Source organism: Lacerta agilis, chromosome 3 (assembly GCF_009819535.1).
Source record: "Lacerta agilis isolate rLacAgi1 chromosome 3, rLacAgi1.pri, whole genome shotgun sequence".
Taxonomy (NCBI): Eukaryota; Metazoa; Chordata; class Lepidosauria; order Squamata; family Lacertidae; genus Lacerta; species Lacerta agilis.
This window is the reverse complement of record NC_046314.1, coordinates 18,740,295-18,760,691: the sequence shown is the minus strand read 5'-3', so window position 1 is coordinate 18,760,691 and position 20,397 is coordinate 18,740,295.

Sequence of the window (20,397 nt, the reverse complement as noted above, 5' to 3'; positions counted from 1 at the left end):
TCCAAGGTCCCAGCATTTAGATTGGTGAGCTTTACAATGCTCCCTGGCTTTTTAGATTTATTGGTTAGGTCATCTTGCCAGCTTGACGAATGATCACTAGGCCATACATGTGCCAAGCAACCGGGCGATGGGCTCTTATGTAAATCCTCCCATACCTCAGCTCCAGTTGTTTTCCAGTTGTGTTGACCGTAAAGCCCTGGAATTCCTCAGAAGCTCATCGGGGTGCCTTAGCATGAAGATCAGTAAAGACAGAGAAGTTTCCACCTGATGACCACCATTATTTGTTGGGAAGCTGCTTTATTTTGTTACCTCATTGGAGGTTACGTTAAAAAGCCTTTGTAGGGTTGCTCCATTCCATAAACAAAGCCTATCCAGTGAAGTCGTCCCATTTTTGCAAGGACTTCTACTTCCACAGCCAAACTTCTCCTCCCCACTGTGCCTCTCAAATCTGTTTTTGGGGTTTCCTCAACCCCCTGGGCAGGGCACACAGGGAGAGGAGGAGAGAGGAAGAGGAAGTTCCATTGTGCTAGAATAAATCATATGCTGAACGGTTGTGTCCTCCTCACCTTTCCTTCCTTCCTTCCTTCCTTCCTTCCTTCCTTCCTTATCCTAAGGAAGTCAGTAGCTCCAGCAGAGGACCATCTCTGTCTTTCACAAGTAACTGCTACACAGGGTGGTATAGCTTGCCTTTCAAAACGGAGCTCTTTGCCTGGACAGAAGGTGTCAGTTCTAACAAACAGTAGCCAAGCCTTATATTGTAGGAAGATGCTCGAGGCTTGCATCACATTCTCTATGGTGTTCATTGTACCAAGAAGAAGGCACAATATAACCTGTATGATGGAACTGATTGGGCAATTTTTTAAAAAGCAAGTATGGCATGACAGCATGCTTGATGGGTTGACGTTCCTTAAAAAAAAAAATTACAGCAGTGAGTGTGTGAGAGAGAATATTAATTGAGAAAAATCAAGGATATGCAGACTAGGTTGGTAAATTCTATTTGTCTGATTAATGATATTAATGGGCTAATCACAGTGAATTACAGATATCATTGTGATTTATGGATGACGCTGTCAGGCGGAAAGAGAAACAGCACAATCAGAACTTTATGGGATGCATCCCAATTCATCTGCATAAATAAAGAAGACAGATACTTTTGCAGAGCCTGGTAACTGAGCAGCACAGTCCTATACATGCCTACTCAGAAGTAAATCCCATTGACTTTTAATGAGGCATACTTTCAGCTACGTAGGCAGGTATAGTGTTGCAGCCTCGGTTATGTGATCGTGAGAACAAGCCTAAGAGCTGGGCCTAAGCAGATGGGGAATCTTCTTATGACTGCAAGGTTACAGGATCAGAACTATTCTTCAAGCTTATTGCGTTGCATCAGCCACACCATGGGGCCGTCCCAAGCTTATGCCAGCACCACCTGCCAAAACCTGCCACATTACTAGTAGGCCCAGTATACCTGAAGGAATGTCTCTACCCCCATCATTCAGCCCAGACACTGAGGTCCAGCACCAAGGGCCTTCTGGCGGTTCCCTCACTGTGAGAAGCAAAGTTACAGGGAACAAGGCAGAGGGCCTTCTCAGTAATGGCGCTCACCCTGTGGAATGCCTTCCCATCAGATGTCAATGAGATAAACAACTATCTGACATTTAGAAGACATCTGAAGGCAGCCCTGTTTAGGGAAGTTTTTAAATGACTGATGTTTTAATGTATTTTAATCTCCTGTTGGAAGCTGCCCAGAGTGGCTGGGGAAACACAGCCAGATGGGTGGGGTATCAGTAATAAATTATTATTAATTATTATTATTATTTAACATTCTAATTGTAGGGGGAAATTCCATAATCCCCCGAGGGTTCTCTTTTATATATCCGTCCATCTTTTTAAAATGTCCATGCTACCCTTCAGCAAAAGTTTGCATCTACAAATGCAAAATGAAATACAAAAAATAAAAATAAAATCTGATCTATAATAGCATGTTAAAACAAAAAACACTAACATGCACTTAAAAGCCATGAGAGTTAAAATGACAGTGTCTGCTACCAAAAGGATGGTACGGTTAGAGCCAGCAGGGCTTCACATGGGGATTATTATTTTTTTTAAAAAAGAAATCTCATAGGTAGAACAGATGTGCTATTATTCCACATGCACTGCGTCAGGAAGATTGTGGACATCACATGGCATGACAGAGTCTCAAACATAGATGTGCTCTCCCAAGCTCACATTCCCAGCATGTTCACACTTCTTTCTCAGCAATGTCTAAGCTGGCTTGATCAGGTCTGCAGAATGGAAGATGGCAGGATCCCCAAGGATGTTCTCTACAGGGAGAGCTAGCTTCAGGCACCAGGCCTGCTGGCAGACCAACTCTGCATTACAAAGAGGCAAATGTGACATGAAGGCTAGCAACATTAACCCTGCCATGTGGGAATCCTTTGCAGATGACTGCTGTGCCTGGGGTCAGGTCATGTATGTGCAGCAGTGACCAGTAGAGGGACCACTGCTGAGAGGAGTGCAGAAAGAAGTAATGCCAGTGTGGTGTAGTGGTTAAGAGCGGTAGACTCGTAATCTGGTGAACCGGGTTCACGTCTACGCTCTTCCACATGCAGCTGCTGGGTGACCTTGGGCTAGTCACACTTCTTTGAAGTCTCTCAGCCCCACTCACCTCACAGAGTGTTTGTTGTGGGGGAGGAAGGGAAAGGAGAATGTTAGCCGCTTTGAGACTCCTTCGGGTAGTGAAAAGCAGGATATCAAATCCAAACTCCTCCTCTTCCTCCTCTTCTACACCTGCATCAGCACAACCAGATGTCACCAGCTGCAACAAAACATATATTGGTCTGTATAGCCACAGGAGGCTCTGTAACTCTCCAATGGTTTGACTTCACCAATGAAGGTGCATTCTTCCATTGTCTCCTGAGACAGATAGATGCCAACCATTTTATTAGTATTATAAATTCCATTATGCCTTTTCTCCGAAAGGAGCCTAAGGCATCAAACCTGTAAAACAATAATTCTCTCCCCCCCTCCCCAAGTATCTAAAAACATGTAAATTAGCCACATACTAGCACAACAAATAATGTAAGTTTGCCAGGAACAGTCTATTTCAGCCATCAGATTTCTGGATAAACAGGAATGTTTTAAAGTTTTTCTTGGATGTTAATAATGAGGGAGACAGACACACCTCACTAAGGAGGGCAGTCCGCAAACTTGGAGTCACCACTAAATAGGTCCTGCAACAGGTTAATGACAACAAGGCAGCACCTATGAATTGTTCCACCAACAGGGTCTCCCCTACTGATGGTAGGGCCCATGTTTGTTTGATATTGCATGAGGCACTCTTTCGGGTACTTAAATCCCAGTTTTGGGGCTTTGTATACCAGTAGTAACACATTGGAATGGGCCCAGTAGCTCACGAGAATGCAGCGTCTTCAAGACACATGGTCCCATCCAACTGCTCTACTTACTAATCTAGCAGAAGAAGAAGAGTTTGGAATTGATACCCCGCTTTATCACTACCCGAAGGAGTCTCAAAGCAGCTAACATTCTCCTTTCCCTTCCTCCCCCACAACAAACACTCTGTGAGGTGTGTGGGGCTCAGAGACTTCAAAGAAGTGTGACTAGCCCAAGGTCAGCTGCATGTGGAGGAGCGGAGATGCGAACCTGGTTCCCCAGATTACGAGTCTACCGCTCTTAACCACTACACCACACTGGCTGCATCCTCCAGACCATCTTTAAGGGCTGCCACACATAGACTGCATTAAGGTAGTCCATGTGGCAGGTCACCAGAGCATGGATCACTGAGGCCAGGCTATCCCAGTTCAGCCTAAGCTGGGCATAAGCACTTCTCATCGTTGAAGTCACCAGAGGCTTCAGTGACAAGCTGGAATCCAGGAGTACTCTCAGTCTATGAAGCTGCTCCTTTGGGTGTGGGGAACAGCCCCTTCCAGAACAGCTTGTTTAGCTGTCCTTTTTTTGAATTTGTAAGAGTTTAAAAAACCAGCTTGGAGACCTTTCTGAGGGGAATATACAAGGAAGTAACAGGAACATCAATAATGATAACAACAATATACATACTTCACAATTCCCTAGATGTTTCATTTGCTTGCTTTTTGAACTTGTGAGAAATTAAAAATCAACTTGGGGGCATTCCTGAGGGAAATATATTGTGGTGGGGGTGGGGGATGTGGGTGCACTTTCTCCTTTGGCCAACAGCCCAAGCGCCTGATTTGTTTTTAACATTTGATATTATGCATAATTAAAACTGTAGCTTGAATTTATGTAGGGCAGAGGTAGTAATTATTCAAAGTGGAGTTTAGTCAGGACACCAGGGATGTATTCTTGCAAAAAGAGCTATGACCTCTTTAATCCTGCCTGAGGACAGCAGACCTCTGTAATAACAATTCCCAGCCAAGCTTTTTCAAAGCAGTCCTTGTAATGCATTGTCTGTCTATAGCATAACTTGTCTGGAATGGATAGCAGCTTAGGTTATGGCTTTGTGTCTTGAAAGGCTGTTGCAAATGGAAATGTGGACATAAATCATTCTGATGTTAGTTATCATAGTGCTTATCCTCAGTTGGACTAATACACATGAAGCAGCCATAAATGAGCTTGCTCAAAACAAAACACACCATCCTTTCTTTGCTGCCCAACTTTACATATTTATTCATTTCTACATCATGCAGTGACTGACCATCCCAGTCCATGAACTATGAAGCATACATGACTGGGGCAAGTATCCTGAAGGACAGCTAGCATAAAAGGTTGGGTTTTTTTTGGCCTTCATCTTTCTAACAAAACAAAAGAGAAGGATTAAAAAAAATCCAGCTATTTTAGAGCTCTGACAGATATATGCCACAGTGGGCAATGTCATGACATGAAGTTAAATACGCCCACCCTTGTGTTCCCTTCCAACTCTACTATTCTATGATTCTATGACACACACAATAGATAGGCATAATGAATTGTCTTCTTGACGCATGAGGCCTGTGTATGAGAACCCAACAAAGGGCAGGCATCTGTCATGAACTGGAGTCAAAACAGATGAAGTGATGTGGAAGATGTCAAGAATCTTGGACATCTTGACTGAAGATGGGGGATAGAAAATGTCTGAGTCTCACCCGAAACTCAAGACCTTTTTTGTGTGGGTGCGCGCAGACAGCTTCCCTTTTTAAAGCTTTCATGATAAACTTTCATTTGTATTTGCATTTATAACTTGACAGTGCTGAGCAAGGTTCTGAGTCCACCTTCTAGACAGCATTTCTGTACAATGCTAAGTACCATGGAGAGCTCAGTGCTCCAGTTTGTTTAACTTTATCCCTGTGCAGGCATTCAGTGGGCTGTGGAAAGTTTGCAGCCACTATCCCTTCTTTCTAGCATGTTCAGCAAAAAGTATTTGAGAGCAATCAGATGTCCTGCAAAAAGTGAGGTCGCTGACTCATATGCTTATGGAGACGCAATGCATATGCAAGTGGTATACCTGTAGGCTCTATTCGCTTTCAGCTAAAACATGGGGTTGGGAGTAGGGAGAATGGGCAGAATCCTAATATGCCCACATGCACACTACAACCATTGTTTGCATGGGGCTTCTGCCTTCCTCCATTTGAATCCTGTCGCTGCAGTCTTCCTGACACCTAGTCTCTATCATAGAATTACCAAGTTGGAAGGGACCATGAGGCTCATCTAGTCCAACCCCCTGCGATGCAGGACTCTTTTGCCCAACATGGGGCTCGAACCCATGACCTTGAGATTAGGAGCATCTCCACCCCCATCGATCTACTTGGACACTGCGGTCCAGCACCAAGGGCCTTCTGGTGGTTCCCTCACTGCGAGAAGCCAAGTTACAATGAACCAGGCAGAGGGCCTTCTCAGTAGTGGCACCCACCCTGTAGAATGCCCTCCCCCCAGATGTCAAAGAGAACAACAACTACCAGACTTTTTGAAGACATGTGAAGGCAGTCCTGTTTAGGGAAGCTTTCAATGTTTGATGGATTATTGTATTTTAATATTTTGTTGGAAGCCGCCCAGAGTGGGCTGGGGAAGCCCAGCCAGATGGGTGGGGTATAAATAAATTATTATTAATTATTATTATTATTAGGAGTCTCCTGCTCTACCAACTGAGCTAACATCTAACAAGGAAGCTATCAGTTTATTGTGAGTGGTGCCTAGGGAATCTTCTCCACCATAGGTGCCCAAAGCAAGCCAATTCAGATGGTTTATTAGCAAAAAATCAGATTTCATCTTTTTTCAAGCTTGTTCATTTTCTCTGGCCCTTTCCTTTGTCTCTGATTTTACGGATCAGAAATCCCACTTAGCCACACCTGTCTCCCCTTCCTGTCTGCTTTGCAGGTGGGTAGACCCTCAAAAGCTGTTTTTCCACAGAAGAGCAATGCAGTGCTCTTGCACTGTGATTTATTTCACCCTGCAACAGAAGGTGCCATCTACTTAGCCACAGGAACCTATGACTGCAATCCTCTACAGACTTACTTGGAAGCAAGCTGCACTGAACACTCTGGGAGTTACTTCTGCGTATTGCTCTGCATGTCTCTAAAGACCAATCGTCATTAAACACGGTGCATCTTGCTTCCAAAGTAAGCATGCAGAGGGTTGTTACTTTTCAAATAACATACCGAAAAATAGGCACAGTTATTCCAAAGCAAGTGGGTTGAGAATGGCTGATCAATTGGCTCTTTGCAACACATTGAAAAAATATACTAAGCTCCATCAGAACAATCTTATTGCTAATCTACTGCAGTCCCTCAATTTTCCCTTTTAATTTATTGTTCCTATAAAAAAAATGTTTTCTGTGAAACAACTTGATGAGGATAAAACAGCAAAGTCTTAAAGTCTATAGCAGGGGTGGGGAATCTGAGGCCTTGTGAATTAATCGTAGAGCTGGAAGGGACTGCAAGGGTGTGATGCAGGAATCTTTTGCCCAATGTGGGCTTGAACCCACAGCCCTAAGATTAAGAGCCTCATGTGCCCCACAAGCCTTTCTATTCTGTTTTTATACAGGTGAAACTCGAAAAATTAGAATATCGTGGAAAGGTTAATTTCTTTCAGTAATTCAACTTAAAAGGTGAAACTAATATATGAGCTAGACTCATGACATGCAAAGCGAGATATGTCAAGCCTTTGCTTGTTATAATTGTGATGATTATGGCATACAGCTGATGAGAACCCCAAATCAACAATTTCAACTTTGGGGTTTTCATCAGCTGCACGCCATAATCGTCACAATTATAACAAGCAAAGGCTTGACATATCTCGCTTTGCATGTCATGAGTCTATCTCATATATTAAACTCCAGTAGCTAATGAAAACAATTGCTTACATAAATGGACTTTTCCACAATATTCTAATTTTTCGAGTTTCACCTGTATGTGTTGGAAGCCAACCAGAGTGGCTGAGGCATCTCAGCCAGATGGGCGAGGTATAAATATCATCATCATCATCATCATCATCATCATCATCATCTGGCCCATGGAACTCACTCCAGGCTCACTCTCTCTCTGCAGAACATACTCTTCCATGACACTGCTTTAGAGCCTAAGTGTTTTTGCTTGACTGGCACGTATCCTTAAATCCTGATCATGCCTTTTGCATCTCTGGGTAGACAAGAGAGGGGCATGAGGGCATGTGTAGAAACTAGCTAGAATTCGCATTAACTGCTCTGCCCACTTCTTCCTCTGGATCTGCCCAACATTAGCATGTGACCCTTGGAAGGTTGCCTGGAAAGAAACTGGCGTTTGGGCCACAAAAGGTTCCTCAACTCTGGGCTGCAGGAGAGGTGTACCTATGATGACAACACTATATGCCAGTAATGATTTATAGGAACATCTATGTCTCTTTGATAAGGTGCTGCTAATGCACAAAGATGATATTTCAGTTTTATGTTCCACTTGTATAAGTTAATGGCTAATTGTAAAAACAACCCTTCCCTACTTAGCACCTTTATTGGCATGTATTTGCAATGATTCTCTGGATTCGGAATTTGTTTTGAAAGTTGAAAGCTTTGAACAGATATTAAATAATCCCTTTGAGACAGGTAAAATTGCCAAATAAATTTTATGGTTGATGAAATGGAGCTTTCCGAGTATATGCCCTGGCCAAGGTCACTCTCATGAGTAATTGGTATGGTAGGCTTTAGAATGTTATAGGCCTGTTTTCCAACCCTATATAACAATGGCTTGCTATAGCTGGTAGCAGTTTACATTATGTCTCTTACATACATTTATGTGTCAGTATAAGAAAGATATATAGCAATGGCTCTTGCCGTCTTTGTATCCTCCCCACCGCTTATTTTAACAGCTACAGAGCAAACCTTCAAGAAGAGGTGGCTATAAATATGCATGGATAAAACATGACATTTACGATTGAGGTGGTTGGGTATCACAACACAGTCACGAATTTCATCCCGTGGTCGAATTCTTGCAGAGTACAGATAGAAGATGAAGTTAAAGAGAAACCCTCCATTGAGCACCAGAAAGAAAGGCCCTGGTGGACCTCGCTAAATGTGGTGGTGGATATTAAGTGAACAGTTAATGGTGGGTTGCAGCTCTGCTCATTTCCAGAGGTCCTGTGATGTGAATTTGAAAGAAGTCACCCATTTCGAATGTCATGTTATGCATGAGATTGGAATTAGCCTCATTTCTTTCCACAGTTCTTGAGGTATCTAGATTCTAAAGAGTTGGGCCATGTGCTGGGGGCTTTGAGCATATACTCACGTGCCCTGTATTGGACCATTTCAGGATCTAAACCTTCCAAACCAGCTTGTAAAAATGGTTTTGTCCCATCAGTCCATAATACTTACCTTGCCTAACCTGCTATGTTTGTGCTTTCAGAACAGTTAGAATTACTGATCGTAAACCAAATTCTAGGCTCTGCAGAACTGCAAACCATACCCCTCAACCATCCCAATTTGGTTGGGACACCCCCAAATTACAGAAGCCATTCTGGCTTCTGATTGGATCCTGGAATGTACCATTTTTTTTTTTTTGGTCCTGGGCCCTGGTGTGAGTCAGCTGGCTCCTGCAAGAGCTTAGGACAAAAAATGAGTGTCCCAATTCTGATCTGCAGGATGTTGGAGAGTATGTTGTATACCAAAATGGTGATGCCCACAATGGTTCACATAGAACTTCTTGGAGGAAGAGCAGGAAATGGGAAAGGGCTTTAGCTCACTCGTAGTGCACCTGATTTGCATGCAAAAGGTCCTGTCAGCTCCTGGCAGGGCTGGGAGAAAATGTGCCTGAAACCCTTGAGAGTTACCTGCAGACAATGTATGCGATACAATATTGATCTAGAGGACAGCTGTCTGTGTCCCTGGGTGATTATTTACTTACTACATATTTATCTTGCCCTTCCTTCCAAAGGAGCACAGTACAAGTGATAAAACAATAAAAACATCTTCCAAACATCTTAAAACACAATTTCGATACAGCTGCAAATTGGGAAAGTGCTCGATTTAAAAGGCTTGTTGGAAGAATAGACATTGGAAAGACAACTGAGATGGTGCTTGTCTAATATTTAGGGGGAGGGCATTCCAAAGGGCAGGGGCCACAACACTAAAGGCCTGCTTCTTAAATTGTGTGGAATGGACCTCATGGTAAGATGGTACCTGCAGGGGACCCTCACCTATAAAGCACCGTGATTTACTGGGTGAGACGATATATGGGGTGAGACGATATTTCAGTTGTACTGAAATGTGAAGTTTATTTTCAGGTAGAAAGAAGGCATTCCTCTTCAAGAACAAGTCACCTCAAAAGAAGAGAAATAGGCTTGATTGCTGTATTATCTTTCCAATGAGGATTTCTAAGATCAGAAGACCTATGCCCTATCATAGTAAAGGTAAAGGGACCCCTGACCGTTAGGTCCAGTCGCGGACGACTCTGGGGTTGCGGTGCTCATCTTGCTTTATTGGCCAAGGGAGCCGGTGTACAGCTTCTGGGTCATGTGGCCAGCATGACTAAGCTGCTTCTGGCGAACCAGAGCAGCGCATGGAAATGCCATTTACCTTCCCGCCAGAGTGGTACCTATTTATCTACTTGCACTTTGATGTGCTTTCGAACTGCTAGGTTGGCAGGAGCAGGGACTGAGCAACGGGAGCTCACCCCATCGTGGGGATTTGAACTGCCAACCTGATCGGCAAGCCCTAGGCTCTGTGGTTTAGACCACAGCGCCACCCGCGTCCCTCATGTCCTATCACAGCATACCCAATAATTCTTAGAACTTGATTTCCCCTTTTTTATTTTCTTTTTTGGATATGTAAGAAAGAGAACACACACACACACACACACACACTATATACACAAGTACGCTATCTCTCTCTTTTTGAAGTTCCCCCTAGGGCTGATGAAGTGGGGACACTCTGGGGTCATCTTTGTTTCGTGTGTGGAACAATGCAGGGAGATGCAGGTTGAGAGCGTATCTACACCACCCTGAGCTCATTGGATTCCAATGTGGGTGTGTGACAGGTGGGCATCATTCCTGGGCTTTGACACTCTCTCTCTCTCTCTCTCTCTGTGTCATTTTGTATGCTTTGTTTGTATATTCTGGTTTTTTTTTTTTAATGAAGAATTTATTAACATTTTCATAATACAACACATACCCAGACCCACACCTACAAATACAAAACAAATACAAATACACATAATGCCAGGATTCTTCTTCTTGTTTGTATACCTTACAAAAAAAAAATTCTATTTCTGAATCTTGACGTTTGACTTCCCCCGCCTTTTCACCTTCGGTTTTAAATCCATATTTTACTTTCTTAACAACTTTTCTCTATAAATTTTTTTTAACTTCAATTAAAGATAGCACAATTCTCTTTATCATCCTATTATAACATAAATCTTAGCAGAATATTCTTATAAAAACTAAACTTATTTCTTCTGTCCTTTATCATGCTGCTTTTAACTTAAAATCCAATATCTCCTTGCTTATTCAAAATAAACTTATAATTAACAAACTTCACTCTCCGATTTCAGATACCATAACAGACCATTTGGGTTTTACATTTAATACTTCATCCCACACCCCCTCTGTCCATTGTCTTTCTCTGTCTTTCGCCAGAACCAATCCTCCAGTTGTCTTCTTGTCCCAAATGCCCACAGATCCAGGCAGCATTCACAACAGACCTTGCATCGAGCTTCAGGGTACATCGCATCCTTCCTGGGCTCCTCCGCTTCTTTGTACCATACTTCTGCTTCTTGTAGATATCTTAATTCCATGTCCCTTGCCCCCGAGCTCCCACCTCGGGGTCTGGATATTATAAATTTTCCCGTTCCAGGGCTGCCACCCCCAGCAAACGGTTCCTTTTCCCGGAGTTGCCCAGCCATTTCAGACCATCCTTCAAGCTTGTATATTCTGGTTGAGTGATTTTCCTTCCCCTCCCAAGCTGAGCATGTATAGGATACAGTAACTATACCACCAACAAAGGAATGGTGGGGAAGGCCCATGCTAGATCACCAGCTTTGCATGCAGAAGGTCTTGTGGTCATTCCAGCATCTCTGGGTAGGGCTGGGGTTGTTCCCTGTACAAAATCCTGGAGAGCTCCTGCCAGTCAGTGCAGACCATACTACAGGTAGATGAATGAAAGGTCTGATCCACAATTAGGCAGCTCCGTTTGTTCCATACCTCCATTCCTGCATAATTAGTGTATGGGATTGCCCCATAATCTCATTTTCTAGCTAGGAGGTGCTCCAATTTCCCCATATCTGCAAAACACAGTCTCTCAACTTTGCTCACACTGGGTTTTTTTCTTTCTTTCTTTGGCATGGCTTTTATATTACAATTGGATAAGCTATATATACCCATAGGTATTTTTTTATTAATTTAAATAAAACTGTCTGAATTATTAGGCTTAGGTATTTTTGTTCAGACTATTCCAGTTTGCTTCAACTTCATTGTTTCTTCACAGATATCCAGAAGGTTGGATTGGTAATAAGGCTCTCCAGATTTCAGTACTGAAAGCTTTTTTTTAAAAAAAATAAAAAATAAAAATTTCCATACTTGCTTTTACTTAATTGAATGAACATCACTGTCCTAGCTGCATGAATACCATGTTTCCAATTTATTTCTTTTCTGAAATTCCATTTATGTCTGTGTGCACACACACACAAGACTTGATTGTTTTCAAGTACTTAGGCAACTAAATTTCATACTATGGGGTTCAAATTGATAAGGCCATTGAGCTGGTGAGTGGAAGGTTCAATCCTGCTGCGGATCTGCTTTGTCAGTAGGTTTTCTGAGGGGAATCTGGAGCACAGCCCTAGTACATGGCATACCCCTCCGGAAATTAAAAGGAATTTCTCTCCCTCCCGGGATCTTTGGGGAGGGTTTTGTTTCACCCCTACTCATGCAACTATAGCTATATTGAATTCTGCATCTCAGCTCTATGTCAAATGCTAAAGAGAAATAGATCACTTTCTTTTAGAGTTCTGTATTGGTCTGAGATGTTCAGCCAAACAGATATAGTATTGTTCCTGAGCTAATTCAGTGTCTAGGGGTCAAATGGGAATGTAAATATTTTTGCATATGAACATTTCAAGTCAATTCTAGCAATCAAGAACTGTTTCATTTGAGTGTAAGGGGTTAAATCAGGGCTGGATTAACCAATAAGCAAAATAAGCACATGCTTTGGGCATCAAGGGAAAGCGTACACCTCAGAAATCTTCCATTGCTGGATATACATACCATAGACTTTGCAATTTGAAAAAGTAGGAGAACTCCCCCTCCTAAAAATATAAATAAAGTGGAAGTGTGCAAAAATAAACATTATTTTCAATCTTACTGTAGGTTTTGTTTCATTTTGAAAAATAAAAATGTATTTTATGGTTTATTATTGTTTATACAGTGGAACCTCGTGTTACGGACGGGATCCGTTCCGGAGGCCCGTCCGTAACACGGAACTGATGCAAGCCGAAGTGCCACACTTGCGCATGTGCGCGGCTCAATTTAGCGCTTCTGTGCATGCACGAGCGGCGAAACCTGGAAGTAACCCGTTCCGGTACTTCTGGGTTGCTGCGGGACGCAACATGAAAACACGTAACCTGAAGCAGACACAACATGAGGTATGACTGTATTTTGAATTAGGTATATACGGGGGCACCAAAAATTTTTAGGTGCTTAGGACCTCTAAAGGTCTTACACCAGCCTTGGGTTAAATGATCACCTTTTGCAATGAAGCAACAATGGCCACTGGCTTTGAATATCTAAATGGTGTTGCTGGCGGTAAGCTGCTCCAGCACGAAAATGACACACACGCTCAGAATATATCTTAATTTTAACAACAGAGTAAGAATCTCAAGGCAAGGAAATTTGACTTGCAATACAGTCAAAGTAGGCTATTGCAAGCTGGGGAAATGTTTATTTCAAGCCTGTTATTTTTGAACTTCAGCAGCATTGCCAATAAAAAAGACTTGATCAGCTGTTCGGGAAGAGCAGAAAGGGGCTCGATGCAATCCTCAGAAACGGTATAGAAATTGAGAATAATACAGTGCAACAAATTTTACTCAGTTTGTTATTGCTTATACATAAACATGTTTGAAGAGTTTTGGGAGAGGAGCATTTCCCATTGTAACTTTCTTTTAAAAAATAAATAAACTCCTATGCTATGAGACCTATTATATACAGAATAATGGAAATGTACTCTTTTCATCTTTTAAGTGTGATACTCCTTATTAAGGCAAGCATGAATTTGACTACTCTAGATCAGTTACTCGACTAATTCACATTTATATGCCACTGAAGAACACCACAAGGTTGGTATGTGGCCGCTGGAATTGTTACTCACCATATTAATTGGCTGATTATGTCTGTTTTCTCTGTCTAGCGGTAAGGATATAGATTTAGTTGTTTTGTTGAGTGTACATTAAAAAGTGTTTGGCATTTTAAATAGTCTCAGTTTTGAAACGTGCTTCTGTGTAAGTAATAACCAAGTGAGTAAATCTGCTGCATCAGATTATTCATGGATTATTTGTACATGTGTTGAACGTAGTTCCATCCCACAAGTTTCTTCGGCCCCTACCTTTGCTGTCACTGAGCTCAGAATTAGGTCTGAAGTTGGGATTATACTCTCTGCATGCAGGCCGTCTGTGTGATTACATCCCTAATTAGCAAGGGGCCTAAAATAGCATGGGGAGCCTCTGTGCAGAGTGAATATTCCCTCCTGCAGACATTATCCTGAACAGAATGATAGATAAACTGGGGTGGGTGGGCAGGAGGAGCAATGCATATTTGATGGTGGGGCTAAGTGTGTGGTCCTGAGCCTCCATTCAACATGCTTACCCATGGACAGCAAGAAGATCAAACCTATCCATTCTTAAGGAAATCAACCCTGAGTGCTCACTGGAAGGACAGATCCTGAAGCTGAAGCTCCAATACTTTGGCCACCTCATGAGAAGAGAAGACTCCCTGGAAAAGACCCTGATGTTGGGAAAGATTGAGAAAGATTGAGGGCACAAGGAGAAGGGGACGACAGAGGATGAGATGGTTGGACAGTGTTCTCGAAGCTACTAACATGAGTCTGACCAAACTGCAGGAGGCAGTGAAAGACAGGAGTGCCTGGCCTGCTGTGGTTCATGGGGTCACGAAGAGTCGGACACGACTAAATGACAACACCCTCTATATATGCTAATGCAAAATGGACTAGAATGATGCATTAACTAGTGGGTGATGAAACTGGAGACTGACACTCACTTCAATATGAGCAACATCTCATTGAAAAAAGGTTTGGGGTGTTGAGAAATTATATGAAAGGTCAATCTGGGATGTGTGATGGGTTATTTCATATAAGTAGGGATGGAAGGAACTGTTAATTCTGGTCCTTTGAGCTTCTCATTTTTCCGTCTTAAATTAAGTTCTCCACATTTCTGTAGTCATTTGTGTATATATATTTTTAAAAAATGCTTGTTTCTGTATCTCTCAAATATTTGTGTTGTCCTATGGAATAAAATTCAATAATTAAAATCTAGAATAACATAACATAATTAAAATCTAAAATGTTACTACCCTCATTCCCAATACCAACAATAATATTTTTTTCAAGGATTGTGAACATAATAAGCCAAATTCGTTTTGTGTGTGTTTAATTTTCAGTTGTATTCCCTTTCTTTATTTCTTTATTCCTCTGTTATTGAAATGTATGTTCTCTCTTAAATAAATACAGATATATATATATATATATATATATATATATATATATATATATTCGTGAAAATTAATCAGCATTTTAGTGTGAATTTCTCCTAATAAGCACATTTGGTATGCACTTTTGGGTAACGTACACATTTTTGCTAGCATTTCCCCCTTATATAATTGTTTTTTAACATTATTTTCACTAATATATTAATTTGTATCCACACTTTCCCCTAATACCTGTACATGTATGTTTCAAAGATTGGTTGGAGAACTGCATTGCAAAATTTGGATAAGTGCAAATTTCGATCATTAGCCACATTATGGTTCTCTTATTGTTATGTGAAGTGCGAGTATTGATAGATTTCCCTTTAAGTTCTATTAATATTGTTTTATTCCAACGAAACACATCCATTTGTTTAAAATTTCATGCTTATCTAACAAGCATATATTCTGAACTTCTGTCGCTGCAGAAGTTGTCCAATATGTAATTCTTGGAGGTATTACGAATCAACTTTAATTTGCACAACCTGCAACTTCCAATCCACACTTGACTCTGAGTATATTTCATGGTTAGAACCCCATGTTCACATGCAACAATACATGCAGGCCTGTCTTACACACTGAGACTAGTGGCGCGGGACGTCAAGTTCTGGAGGGCGCCAGGCAAGAGTCCGGGGAACACCGAACAAGCACGCTGAGTGCCCTTTTAGCCTGGAAGCGCTGAATTATGTGGGGCGGCAGAAGGCTAAAAGGGAAAAAACTGAGCCAGCGCTTGGTGGGAGCGGTACACGCACCCTCACTCGCTTGGTGCAGGCCCGCTCGCTCGGTGTGCTGCCTGCCGTGACCACCAGGGCATGAAGCAGCCAGCTGAGCCAGGAGGTGCCGCTTCCAGCCTCCACCTCTTCCCCGTCAGAGGAGCCGCCCTCCAGCCACTGCCTGCCTCCTCCAGCTCTAAATAAAGGTCAACTCTGGGAAAGGGGTGGGGTGCCAGAGGGATCTTTGCACCATGGCACCAGATATGCTTAAGACGGCCCTGAATACATGGTGTTAGAAGCTCAAGTTTGCATGTGAAACTTCAGTTTATTGGAAAGCTGGTGAGATTAGTAGTCATATTAGAAATACAGTGGTGCCCCGCTAGACGAATGCCTCGCTAGACGAAAAACTCGCTAGACGAAGGCATTCGTCTAGCGGGAGGCTGTCCCGCAAAACGAAAAAGTCTATGGGGCTGCCTCGCAAGATGAAAATTTTTCGTCTTTTTTTTTCCGTCTAGCGAAAACCGCGGTTACATTGCCTCTTCGCTAGACGAAAAACCCGCTAGACGAAAATATTCGCAGAACGAATTATTTTCGTCTAGCGGGGCACCACTGTATCTGTACATCATTATGAACCTTAAGAAAATTTCTAGAATCTTTTTCTATGATCGTTTACTAAATTTTGGATCAAACTGCTTGATCTGACAGTTCCACTTTAACTCAAAGGATAAGTTTGCTAGTCTAGACAAATCACCTTCTCCCAAAGCCCAGTCAATTACACTCTTTGAGCGCCCCCTCCTTTTGAAGAATTAACTTTTCACTTCCCACACCTCTCAAAAGTGACAAATTACTTACTGTGCAGCTTGAAAGATCATGCAGGAAAGCGAAACTTAGCAGTATTTATGATTTCCTCCCATAAAAGAATTGATTTTATTTCATCCTCACACCATCCACTGCAGAAACTAAACTGAACGCCGTACGTTTGAGGTCTGGAATTCACCTACAGCTTGTTATTAGCTTTAATACTTCCATTACTCACTCTCTTCTTTCCCCAGCTGGAGAACTAGCAAGATCAAGGTCTGCAGCTATCAACTATATGCCACTGACTCTTGAGAGCATATTTCAGTCCCCATGCAAACTCTGCTTATGCTTTCCCAACGTTAATATTGGATTCACTTCCAGTCATAGGTGACTGATCTTCCAAAACTTTCTATCCAGTCTTCCTTTGATGCATAATATGAAACTTGCCCAAGAGTCTTCCCTATTATCTGATTCAATATAAGACTGAATCAGATAAGTGCTGGAGATGCAATGAGGTTGACGGTACATTCTTTCATACATAGTGGACTTGTAAAAGGGTCAAAGAGTATTGGGAAATAATTCATAATGAATTGAAAAAAATGTTTAAAAGTACTTTCCCCAAAAAAACCAGAGTCCTTTTTGTTGGGGAGAATTCAGGTGAAAATTCCCAGGTGTCAAAAAAGGTTATTTATGTACCGGTATGCCATTACTGCAGCTCGTGTTCTGTTAGCCCCCCAAATGGAAAACAAGTGAGGTCCCAACTAAAGAAGAATGGCAACTTAAACTGATGGAATATGCGCAGCTTGCGGACCTAACACATAGAATAAGAGAACAAGAAGAACGTACTGTCTCATGGCCAGTCGAGGGTGCAAACTGCAGGATCTGGCTGGCGCAGTGCCCTTGACAATATCTGCAATGGGATTGGTAGAGGCAGCAAAACATTTAGGGGTGGGAGGGCTGTTGTGGGGAAAGCTGCCTTGAGAGTGACTCCCAGGCGTCTAGCCAGTACTGTGCTATTAATAAACCTGCAAAAAGAGAAAGTTGTTTAGTCACTGCCTATAACAATGCAAGAGTAAGTAGCCTCCTGAGTTCACTAGATTTTGACACCCCTCCACCCCTTTCTTTATTCCCTGTGACTCATTCTAGGGATGTAGTCTGCAGGTTAATGATTCACATCCTAGCCTACCGATAGGAGAGTTGGTATAAACTTGTCACCAGCAACTGAGCCCAAGCAATGCACAATATTCTGGACCCCCCCCCAATAAAGTAATATTCTGGACCCAGACAGGAGACCAGAGTGAATACTTGACAGTGGTGATTTGCTTCAAGGTAGTCAAACCACTGAAGGCTAACTTTACTTTGTTATTTTCCAGGTCCAGGAGATTATAATGGGGCTACCTTGGAGGCTGAGGCTGTAAACTTCAAACCCACTAAATCACTTGCACAAGGTGAACACTGGGATTGTGTGGCAGGCAAGGAGTATATATTATGCCCAGGCTTTTAAATCTCTTTCTAATAACCTTGCCAGAGATGCTATTTATTTACGAGTACATGACAGCATGTTTACTGTGAACCCTAAAAAGCAAGTTGGCATTCCCGACATGCCTTGCAGGATCCGACTTAGGTATTCATCTAATTAAATACTTTGCTTCCAACAGGGACCCACCAGATGACTCTGAGTTCACAGTCTGGCTATAAAAAATCAAGGCTAGTCCTTGTCATTTAGAGATATACTATCTCTAAACACGGAGGTTCTGTTAACCATGCTGATAGCTGCTGATTAACCAACTTCCATGAATTTGCTTAAACCTTTTTGAAAACCATCTAAGCTGGTGATCGTCAGTACTGAACACAAACAATGAGAAGTACCACAGTGGTGCTAAACAGCAAAAGTAATAACAATATATATACATGTAATTTTGGTCATATATGTTACATGTATATAAGTGTATTTGGTTCCATTGTTTGATTTTTCATTACAGTATCTTTGGTATTATTATTATTATTTTTGTCATTATTATTTCAGCCGATGTGCAGTGGTTTTGTTATTACTTTTGATCGTCAGTACTGAACATACTCTTGCCTTATCCCTGGTGATGTTCTTTTATAGGCAAATTTATCACATACAGAGCCATTCTGAATTCACTAATGATTTCTCTTTTTAATACAGTAGTACTGATGGGGAACTTGCACCCTCACCTGCTAGACCCCCATCAGTCTGAGCCAGCTTGGCCAATGACCAGGGACAATGAGAGCCCGCCAACATTTAGAGAACCTTGAGTTCCCCACCCTTTCTATAAGGGCTCACTCTGTTAAACTATGTTTGTATGCTGCATCCCTAGCTTTGTATATACAGCAAATGACACGTTTGAGACTCAGTTCCTTGCAGTAGTCATTTTGCAGTTCTATAAATATATCTATAAAGTGTTTTCAACCACTTTTGTAGAATCAAAGGAAGACGCTGTCTGGCTCGCTGATTTCCAGAGCGAAATAATCCAGCAAAGGTGGTCACATCAGAATACCAGAGAGACGTACACAAACAGAGGAAGACATAAAAAGGGGTGTAAAAAGAAAGGGAAGAAAGCCAAACATGGTTTCTGGTCACTGATAAAGCTTTTGCTGAGCAGCAGTGTGAAGTTTGCTGACTATTAACTTATACAGCGGTAGGGTAACGAGACTACATAAAGCGTTAACACCCGTCAGCCAGTAATTTGGGTGCCTTATCTTGTCAAAAAAGAAAAAAGAAAGAAAGAAGAAAGATGTTGATTTACAGTAGAGGAACATAAGGGAGGGGGGGAAAGGGATAGAGAAAGGAAGACAGCAGCCCTCAGCCTAGATGCTTAGCTCCTAATAATCTCCTCCATGTAATGAGGCCGGGGATGGAGAGACTTTTCCCTGACAATGCTGGCAGCAGGATAAGTTCTACAGGCTATGGATTTTTCCTCATTGATTGTAATCGTCTCCTTCCTAGGCATCCGCCTTTGCTTCTCCGTGACTTATCGAACACTGAGCAGTCCCTGAGTAATTCTTGAACAGTTTGGGATCATTTTTATTTTCACAGGACAGTTGAGACCAATGGAGTGATTTATGTGTACTTTGGAAGGAAAAACAAAACAGGGGCACTCTGGGAATTGGCCTGGGTGTGGGGATTTCAAAACACAAAAATAAAACAAAGGGAATAGTCTCTCTCTCTCTCTCTCTCTCTCTCTCTCTCTTTCTCTCTCTCAACCTCTGCTGCTGCCTCCACACTCCAATAATTTCATAAGTATCTGCCAAATCATGTAGAGGAGAACGGTAAAGCATAAACAGCTTTCACAGCTGTGATTTCAGCCATGATTGATGATGAAATACCACTGGAGGGATAGTAGGAAAATGAATATTTATTAATGGCATAAAGTGCCACTGGTTTAAACTCCAAAGAGATCCATCATTTAATAACCACGGGATGTGTGCAATTCAAAAGCGAAACGTTCAATAAAAACAGCCAACTACCTAAATGAAAAAGTAGTCATCCAAAGTGGGCTGCTGATTCAACCTCTCTCTTTTTAGATGGGTAACCCATAACCACAGTGGTTTTGCATATAAAGATGATAGCTCCAATTTAACATTACATCAGTGGTAGATCATAGAGACCTCATCTTGAAAAAACCACAATGACAGCAACTTCAACCCACCATGAAAGGGAATAGCTAGAATTCGCCATCTAGAC